At 41.4% G+C, this 10,420-nt stretch overlaps 1 non-coding gene across 1 annotated transcript; it reads left to right on the top strand.

Annotated features, from left to right (window-relative positions):
- The first annotated feature begins 7,037 nt into the window (after nt 1-7,037).
- Nucleotides 7,038-7,121, top strand: Trnal-cag (transfer RNA leucine (anticodon CAG)). Its single transcript has one exon. It is a non-coding gene; the product is annotated as a tRNA-Leu (tRNA).
- The last annotated feature ends 3,299 nt before the right edge of the window (nt 7,122-10,420 follow it).

The raw sequence follows: 10,420 nt of genomic DNA, 5'->3' as shown, positions 1-10,420 counted from the left end.
TGCATCCACCTGACTAGAGTTTTAGAGGTCAGGTGGTAATGCCATCTGCGTGTGCAGGCCCTCACACAAGCTGCTGGAAGGGAAGGAAGGAGGATAATGGTTTAACTATCCGTCGACAATGAGGTCATCAGAGACGAAGCTCTGTCTTGCGATGATGCAAGGATGGGGCAGGGCACACATACTGGAATACACGGTAGGGATCACAAGGTATATTCGCAATAACAAGCCGCACAGCTGATGTCACGGTGAACCCAACCAGCGCTCAGTAGTCCGAATCTGCCATAACGTATTGTGTTGTAATTGGGTTTGCGAGTGAAAACGAGGTCGTTTACGGCAGCGTGAATTTTTATTAGTGACTGACGATTGGGTACAGAGTTACGCCGTAATTATCAGTTTATTGATGGATTTTTAAAGTAAATATTGAAGAGAAAAAAAAAATAATGGTTTGCTGTGCGATCGCCAGTTGTACTAAACAAAGAAGAAATTAAGTTTGCCGGCCGCGGTGGTCTAGCGGTTCTGGCGCTGCAGTCCGGAACCGCGGGACTGCTACGGTCGCAGGTTCGAATCCTGCCTCGGGCATGGGTGTGTGTGATGTCCTTAGGTTAGTTAGGTTTAAGTAGTTCTCAGTTCTTGGGGACTTATGACCTCAGATGTTGAGTCCCATAGTGCTCAGAGCCATTTGAACCATTTTTGAAATTAAGTTTCATATGTTTACCAAAAACAATGAGACGAAACGAAAGTGGAAAAATGCTTGTAAACGTGCAAATTCGTTTTCAGTTGAAAGTACTCGTGTCCGTTCAATACATTGTACTGATTCGGATTATGGAAGGGATCTGAGAAGTGAACTGTTAAACATTACTTCGAAATGCAAGTTGAAGACAGATGCTGTTCAAACTCAAAATGTACCATCCTCCGGCGCTTATTTAGGGCGTAGTAATGTGCTAATAATGAGACAAATATTCGAGCATGAAAACGAAGCAGCCGCAAAGAAGAAGTTATTTTACAGGTAGATATTTACCAAGTGAATGAAGAAACTATTACCAGACAAAACTTTAACCATGAAAAACACTGCAGTGAATCCATGAATGCCTGTTGACCCCAATAACTAGAAATTACGGAAAGAGAAATTTTACAGGATCATCTCTCGATGTTAGCGGTGAGTTACTGAAATTAAAACATGTACAAAAAGTGATTCGGGGCTCTTTTTTTGACTGTCAGCAACAAGTGGTTATGAAAGGACAGTGTACTAACTGGTCCTCTGAAGATATTTCTGAGGCTGCGACTACATGTTGCCTATCTACGACTAAGTCTTTGATTTACAGCTGTGATGCGGGTGAAATCGTGTCATGTAGTACATGCAAGAATGAGAAAAAATGTGATATTGTATTGAACTGGGGACCTAGGAACGACAGAGAGGCTTTGTCCTAGCCGTAGCCCGCAGCTGTACACAACCCCACAATAGGCTACAACAGTCCACGTACCCCACCGCCGCCCACACTGAACCCAGCGTTATTGTGCGTTTCGGCCCCCAGTGGACCCCCCGGGAAAGTCTCACACCAGAAGAGTGTAACCCCAATGTTTGTGTGGTAGAGTAATTATGGTGTACGCGCACGTGAAGGAAGAGTTTGCGCAGCAATCGCCGACGTAGTGTAACTGAAGAGGAATAAGGGGAACCAGCCCGCATTCGCCGAGGGAAATGGAAAACCGCCTTAAAAACCATTCACAGACTGGCCGGCACGCCGGGCTTCTACACTAATGCGGCGGGCGGATTCGTGCCAGGGACCGTCACGCCTTCCCGCCCGAAAAGCAGTGCGTTAGACCGCATGGCTAATGGGGCGGTCAAGAATGTGGTACTTTAAGCGCCAATATACTGGCGGAAACTCGAGCTACGTTTGTAGAACCGTCATCTTCCGAGTAGCAAGACATTCTCTACAGGGAAGTGACATTTTTGAGAATTGCACCGAATACGAAGGGTAAAGTGTTCCAGATTTGAAGGAAAATGTTGAGAAGTTAGAGATGATTGCAAGATATTTGCTTATAGCGCTAAACGCAAACACCCCAAGTTAGCACATTTGTATAGCAGATTTTTGGTAACTATCAGAGTCCCACAAGCATATTCAGTACATCAAGGTAAATTTCAGTATCTAGATATGTGGGAGTAAAAGTCGTCTGCTACTGTGGAAGAATAGCCAGCCCCATAAAGTACGTACCAGGTAGCAAAGAGGTATCTATTCGCTTTGAACGGAGCTCTTGTACAGGTTGGCACCACACAATAGGGAGCTCTCTGGGCACTTCCGGAGGAACTGGACACGTGGGTTCCAAAAGAGTTCGCTCGGTAGGGTTCCGGGAGATGCGAGATGGTCGACACCAACTAAGTGTGAGTCTGCCTATTCACAGGTAAATCATTATCTTATTTTTGTAGATTTCAGCTTCAGTCAAAATTAATGTCTTGCTTTCATCGCTCATTGCTCGTTGAGCTGTATACGGAATTTTTCTGATTAATTTCGGAACATTATAAACATTATACTTGGACACGCATGCAAACCTCCGATCAAACCTGTGGACTCGTAGTTAGCTATTGTGAATTGTACCACTCTTTTTATGCAGATTTTTTGTTTGTGACGACCACATGTTCGCGGATTGTGAGAGTCGTTACATGTCGCAGTTACTGCTTCTCAGGGTAAAACTTCCAAATTAGTTTCAGAATTTCTTCTATGCTGCAACTATTAACAACTTATTCTTATCGATGGATTCTTGTTCACTTGCTTCGTGCACTCAAGCCGAGGGAACGACCGTTTGCCGACCACGTGCATAGTGGTGAAGTTCTTCTTTATTCTTATATTTCTCCAAAATATCTATGATATGTGTACATGTGCGTGAATATTGCCATTGAAAGATTTCTCACAACCTTCCACAATTAATAATTAATGATAAATCGTGCTGTGGTCTCCAAGACGCAGTTGTAAACGTAATTTTGTAACTCAGCCAAGAGCGTTATGAAGAACAGCAACCGTCACCCATTTATTAGTTGTTTAGTTTATTAGCTTGCTCAGTTGTGTCCTCAATAAACGTGATATTTTTATAGGAGCACGTGCTTAAGTATTCTTTCGCCAACTTCCATTTTTACGTCCTACTGCTATCCGTTGTGAAACCGATAAATATGGCCAAGTTATTTATTTAATATTTGTTCAACTATCATAAATGTGCATATCCGGCAACTCAGTTCATTTAAACATCAAAGGATTTTCTTTCATGTATATCCAGATACCATCTTCAAACCTTCCATGTTAATAGATAGCTCCTTTTTATGGACACCTTTATCACGAGCAGCGATCCCCAGCCATATCCTTCACCGACAGATACCCTTGAGATGATATGAGAAATATCAGGAATCGAGGACCTTGCTGTAATATGTTTGTAAGGACACCCACTTTCATCAGAATGAACGTTAACGAAAAGGGAAAAAGTGCAAACGAAGTACGCGAACGGAGAGTGAACAAAAGATAAAAACTGAAAAAAAGTTAAATGTTGTAATACAACTTTCCAGAATAGGAAAAAAACTATTAACGCAGTTAAAGAGTTTGAAACGACATTGTAGAGGTTTCTACGTACTATAGGTGTGGTGTCACAGCCAGACACCACACTTGCTAGTTGGTAGCCTTTAAATCGGCCGCGGTCCGTTAGTATACGTCGGACCCGCGTGTCGCCACTATCAGCGATTGCAGACCGAGCGCCGCCACACGGCAGGTCTAGAGAGACTTCCTAGCACTCGCCCCAGCAGTACAACCGACTTTGCTAGCGATGGTTCACTGACAAAATACGCTCTCAGTTGCCGAGACGATAGTTAGCATAGCCTTCAGCTACGTCATTTGCTACGACCTAGCAAGGCGCCATTACCAGTTACTATTGATACTGAGTCATGTACAGTCAAGAGCGACGCTCATCATTAATGGATTAAAGTTAAGTATTCCAGCAGCTACGTCCGTTTTTCTAAAATCTAATTTCCTTGTCCTGTTCCAGACCTCACGCCAGCCTGCGTGAGCTAAAACGCGTGCCTTGCGGCTTCCTCTAGTATACCGGTGTTGGCTCTCCTGCCAACCCACAACAATAGGTCTAGAACACTGCCCTCTGAGGACATGGTGAAAAAGGCTGACGTCCTTCGGAAACTTTACACTAGCATTTCACCGATTATAGAAAAATGTAGTCTAAATCAAGGTTTCTCGAACTGTGCTCCTCAGGACACTGATTTCCGTGAGAAGCTAATAAGTACTCTGCGAAAAACTATTAATAACACGCCGGTTTGCTATTTCGACATTCTAATGATATTGATTGTTTTTCTTTAATTTCATTGTTTTCCGTGTTATTAATTATGATTTAAAATTGAAGTAAGTGATGAATAAAACAAACATTTTTAATTTTGTTAACCTTCAAAATAAACAAGATGTTCCATCAAAGTACAAAAATTCTCAAAGTGTTCCGTAGAAGGAAAACTTTGAAAACTCCTGATCTAACTAATGTAAACCATGGTAATAGTAACAGCAATAACACACTAAAATATGGGATATCTCGATTGTGCCTGCTATGACTTACGCACGTGTGCGCCGTGTGTCTACAAGTTTCGATGCAGCGTAACTTGACGAGAAGGGTCGCGGTGGCGCCACAACTCGCATTTCGCCCCTGTGATTCTAGTAAGGAAGATAGTCGGCCGTGCTCTTTAAAACGAACCACCTTGCCATTTGCCTAGAGCAATTTACGGGAAATCACGGAAAACCCAAATCTGGACGCATTTGAACGGTCCCCCTCCTCAGTACGAGTCCAGTGTGCGAACCCCGGCACCACATAGCTCGGTACTACTTATAATGTTTCTCATTCCTTTTCTGCGTAAAATTCGCTGTTGCAAATTAGTGTCCTTATGACGTAGTCGTCTAGCACTATTAACTGCTGTTTCAGTACACACGCAGTTCACATGAAAAGGGACAAAATTAAGTTCGAAGATGAATGATAACGTGGGTAAAAATGATACCATTGCTGCATTCCCAAAACCAAGGCTCGTCGTATTCTCTCTAGAGGTCCAGGTTGTTATAAATTCAAGTGTAAACGCGTTTTCACACTCTCACTGCACAAGATGTATTTTACATACTGATTTATCATGGTAGTAAAAACTCGTCTTTAAGTACTGATAAGAGTTTCTACACAGACGACATTTTCGTAGACACCAAACAAAGAGTAGCTGCGCACTATATTAGAAGTCAGAAAAAGATCTGACAAGAAGTGTCTGCACTTAAGTAAGCAAGTGAAGTGTCTTATCTGAAGCGCTCGCGTTCGGTGCGAATCTCATCTTTACGTATAAGAACATGAGCTTCTGGTACGTTGCAGAAGCAGTAAATGTTCAAATAAATAATTACATTAACTGCCTGTTATTCAGTAAGTGAACAGATGAAACGGAACTGCAACTCTTGATGTTTACAAATAATATAAAGAAAAAAAAGTAACATAGATTGTTTAAAATAATTATGAAATACAACTTTGGAAATTATGAAATGTACTACACGTAAAAGACAATAAATATTTAGCCTTTCTACGAAATATAAATGTATTTATGAAAAAGTTAGGTGTGTTCCTCTTTACTGATCACTACATTTACACGGAACATTAAACAAATTACATGTAGAAGAATACTCGATCCACGTGATATTTGTTATGATTTATATAACAAAAAATAAAAAGCAGAGTACATCTTGCATAGGTATACATTCTATTTTGAATCTACGTCTATACACAGTAAAATTTGTAGGATAACAAATTTTCATAGCACATCATTATCTTAAGGAAACATGTAAGAAAGTTATTATTACGTTATGGACACATTTGGAAAGATACAGAATTTCGTAACCGCACCAGTGTATTGCGTAATTGTGTGAGAAATATGAATCTCACAGTTTGCAGCAGAAAATCGAAATAATCTCTACGGAAAAGAAGGCGGTATCGCAAATGTCTGTTAACCCAGTAAGTTGCCGTAAATCTCGGATACTGTGTACTGTAAACTGAAAAGTATTCTGTGTTGAATACAGATTCTAATTATTAGATTTTCTTGCCATTTCCAAGACACTTAGTTTTCGTGCTACTTTCGTCTCCGAAAGTTAGCTGTAAAATTTGGAAATTATCCTGCAGTGAACCACTTGACTTTTCCTCCACGCCTCAGAAAGTCCTACAATGCGATCCCACGTGTGTTTAAAGGCAGAACATATAGAGCAATTTCAAATGTTAATTTCTTGCCCAAAGTCTTTACCTCCTACTGATAACCTTTTTGTAATTTCATTGTAAGCAGAACTAAAATTTTATCCTAAGCAACGTTAATATTAATAATAGTAATAACAATAATAGTAGTAGTAGTACCAGTATTAGTTGTAGTAGTAGAAATGGTTAATAGTAATAGCAATTAATAACAGAATAGATTCTCATTCGCCTTAGTAATCATGTGTAACAGACTAGCCCTTGTTGCCTGTAGATAACTGTATGTTTGCTCAGAATTGCTTAAAACCGCTTCCCAATTCCAGCACATTTGCCTCATTCAGTTTCAGTTTTCTACACGGACCTTTGTTTGGAGTCCTGTACGTTATTGATTCATTCTTTCCCTGCTGAACTGAAGACAACAGAAATTTGCATCTATGATGATAAAACGCCAGAGTCAATTACAAAGCAGCGAGTTTAATAACTGAAGTAGGAATACGTATTTGAAGTGGAAATGTAGCTTTTCAAGAGGTCCGATTCTACACCTTTCCCGTAAATAGCAGTTTAGCCCAGACTCGTCCCACACCGCCTGGCTGCACTGCTTGTCTTGAGTATTTACGCCCATCGTTGCGCAACGCCACAGCGCAGCGCAACGGCCACAGCACGACTGAGTGCTCGCTCTGCCTGCCACACCGCACGTACGCTGACCTCGGCACTCGCTCTGCCGTCGCAGCTGATTTTCTCGCCTGTCACAGCTCGAAAGTGGAATACGAGAGAAACTTTCTAGTAGTTATTTACGCATAGGTGTCAGGATGGCCGAGCGGTCTAAGGCGCTGCGTTCAGGTCGCAGTCCACTTCTGTGGGCGTGGGTTCGAATCCCACTCCTGACAATCATTTTTATCTGACTCCCGTGACTCTGCTCTAGGGGACACGGATAAAACAGTAACCAGAAAAGCAGAGATGGCGTAGCTGCGTTGTCAGGAATCATTTGAAAGTTCGTAGCAGTTTACGTTAATGTTTTCCTGCGTTGAGAGAACTGGTGACCTAGAAACAGTAACGATGCTCTAGTTCTTTCCATAATCTGAAATCACTGTGCTTTTAAAAGTAAGAAAAATAACTGAAAATTTATTTGTGAAACTTCCTCCCGTGTGCTCTGTAGTTTTTATTCGCAATCCTCATCGACTATATTTATATTATTGTATAGGTTTTGATTTTTACAGTCATAGAGCCATCTGGAGTACATAAAACTGTGGTTACTAACACAATCGCACCTTCAAATCATAAGTGTCACTCAGTTCACAAATCTGAATGGCAACTCTCCCACATCCTACTTGAATAAAATTGGCTAGGTTCCTGGTATGTCGTACAAACGTGCTAACACATACAAATTACGAAAACGTACGAGATCATATACCTAAACAGTAACTCAATGAAGTTCCTTTAAGGTCTCGTCTCTTCATCTCTTTGCTATGGAAGAGCTGGGCTCTGTCAGAATTCCTCTCAAGATAATTAGACAAAATGAACATTTTGATCTCCGTTGTCGAAACGGTCGTTTTCAAGCTGAGTGGTCCGTTGCGTCCTATGTTATTCAGGGTGCCCGCCACTTCCTTCCCTGTACAACACATACATGGGACCTCTTCTAGAACACTGCTGAAAGGCACGAGTCTCATAGCAAATAGGACTAACACGAGATATTGAATGAATACTAACATGAGCAGCACGAGTGGGCAGAGATTGGTGTGGCGAATATGAGAGTATTAAGGAGATGCTGAAAACTCTCAACTGACAAACGCTGCAAGAAAGACGTGAAACGAATCTCATAACTACAAACATGTAATAAATTTTATTTATCGTCTATGTTGTGATGAAATGATCATGCTGCATGAGATGTATGTCGTAAATTTTCAATGTAATGTTACAGATTGCGTATAGTGAAAATGTTGTTCATTTTTTAAAAAGAAATGTAGGGAATCGAGGTCTTCTTTTGATGTTCACTTTTTCTTGTGCTTCATTAGTGAAAATAGATGTGAGTAATTGCTCTGAGTAATTTATTATTATTATTGAATAATAAGTTAATTTTCTTGTAAATAGTCTAGAGTCATCTGCAGAATGCTTCAGGGTTACACACGCTAATCTGGTTTATGAGTTTTAATATGTCAGGTTTGTGTTACAGGATTGTGTACACATGATTTGGAACCAAAACGGCCGGTAGCTTATATTGTAAGGTCATTTCACTATTGGATTTGGATTGGATTCTTTGGGGAAGGAGACCAGACAGCGAGGTCATCAGTCTCATCGGATTAGGGAAGGACGGGGAAGGAAGTCGGCCGTGCCCTTTCAAAGGAACCATCCCGGCATTTGCCTGGAGCGATTTAGGCAAATCACGGAAAACCTAAATCAGGATGGCCGGACGCGGGATTGAACCGTCGTCCTCCCGAATGCGAGTCCAGTGTCTAACCACTGCGCCACCTCGCTCGGTCATTTCACTATTATACACATACAAAGTCGAAAATTTGCAGTACTTTTCTATGAAGTTCGATTTCATACTTTCTGTCAGCTTGTGCAAGGAAGTCGATGCAATATTTATTCACGGTCAGTGCTTTCCAATAATGACGATGTACAATAATCACTAGCGCCTCATACATCGAGTGGACTTAGAGAAAGCGTTGGAAAAAGTAAAATACTAAAGCAGAGAAAGTTAACCAAATAATACTAAATTTTGTGCTCTGCGTTAAAGTACAACAGTAACTGCATCGTGCATGCACTGCATATTTTGGTAACAACTAAATAATTTTCCAAAGCTTTATTCTCCCAGTAAGGAAACTATCCCGCAAAGGCCCACTTACAAAGTTTCAAGAACCAGTATTAAAGAGTATGGGGATACTACAACCGCCTACGTGAAGCTCCCGCAGTATCCGCGAAGAAATTTTGGAAATTTTTGGTAAGGTCTTACGGGACCAAATTGCTGAGGTCATCGGTCCCTAACTTACGCACTACTTAATCTAACTTAAACTAACTTACGCTAAGGACAACACACACACCCATGCCCGAGGGAGGACTCGTTACCTTCGACGGGAGGAGCCTCTCGGACAGTGATAAGATGCCTTGGACCGCGCGGCTACCCCGCGCGGCGACCGCGAAGACATGATTACGCTAATCACATCACGCGTAGAGGCATTTAAGCACTCATTCATCCCGCGTTGCACACACAGATGTAATGGGTAGATACACTTAAATGCGGTATAATGGGAAATACCTTCTGGTACGCACTTCACAATAATTCCCAGAGTAAGTCCACAGATGTTAACATCGATGCCGTTGTGTCCCTACTACTCTCTTTCAGTTAATATTTCGCTGAAATAATGCGTAATTGTACGTGTTCAGTCGGCCATCAACGGTCCTCCGTTAGTCAAAAACACTGTACTGTGCTGCCCGTTAAAGCAGCCCATCAAGAATATTTTTATAACTCGTCGCTACGAAGGAGCGTCTATCGAGGTAGGGCACTGACTCAGATATTGACACATACAAAAGGGAGTATAGGGCTCTAATCCCCTTCCCATGAATTCCTAAATTCTTTGAGGTCTATAGCGGTGTTGTTGCATCACATCCTGGATTATAGCTTGAGGACATCTTTCCTGATAGATGTAAAAATAAAAATTGTGTAAATAAGACCAGGAAAAGTGGAAAGATGAAGCCTGAGCGTGGAAGAATTCCATGAGCAACAGATCTGCAGCAAGAAGAGATGGCGAATGGCTGTGCTCTGGATTCGAGAAATTGGAGTTGATGATAACGGTGTTGATGATAATGAAGGTGTTGTTAATTTTTATGTAGGTAATGGAGGTGCTGTTGGTGATGACGGTGGTGGTGATACCAATGATGGTGATGTCGACGACGACGACGACTATGATGATGATGATGATGATGATGATGATGATGATGATGATGATGATGATGATGATGACGACGACGACAACGACGACAATGACCATGATGGTGTAAACGGGGCCGGCTCTAGGATTTTCGGGGCGCAGGTATGCTTCCTTGGGCTCCTCCCCCAATTTTTTAAAATTTAAACTTCGTTATTTTGGATAAGGTCAGAAAATGTTAATAAAAAAATCAAATGACACCTTTTTCTGGAAACATTTTTTATGCTCGTAGTTTACATAAATTCTACATTTACCAAATTATA

This window comes from Schistocerca serialis, chromosome 4 (assembly GCF_023864345.2).
Source record: "Schistocerca serialis cubense isolate TAMUIC-IGC-003099 chromosome 4, iqSchSeri2.2, whole genome shotgun sequence".
Lineage (NCBI taxonomy): Eukaryota > Metazoa > Arthropoda > Insecta > Orthoptera > Acrididae > Schistocerca > Schistocerca serialis.
Note: the sequence above shows the minus strand (reverse complement) of the source record. Positions and strands in the feature narration are given on the sequence as shown.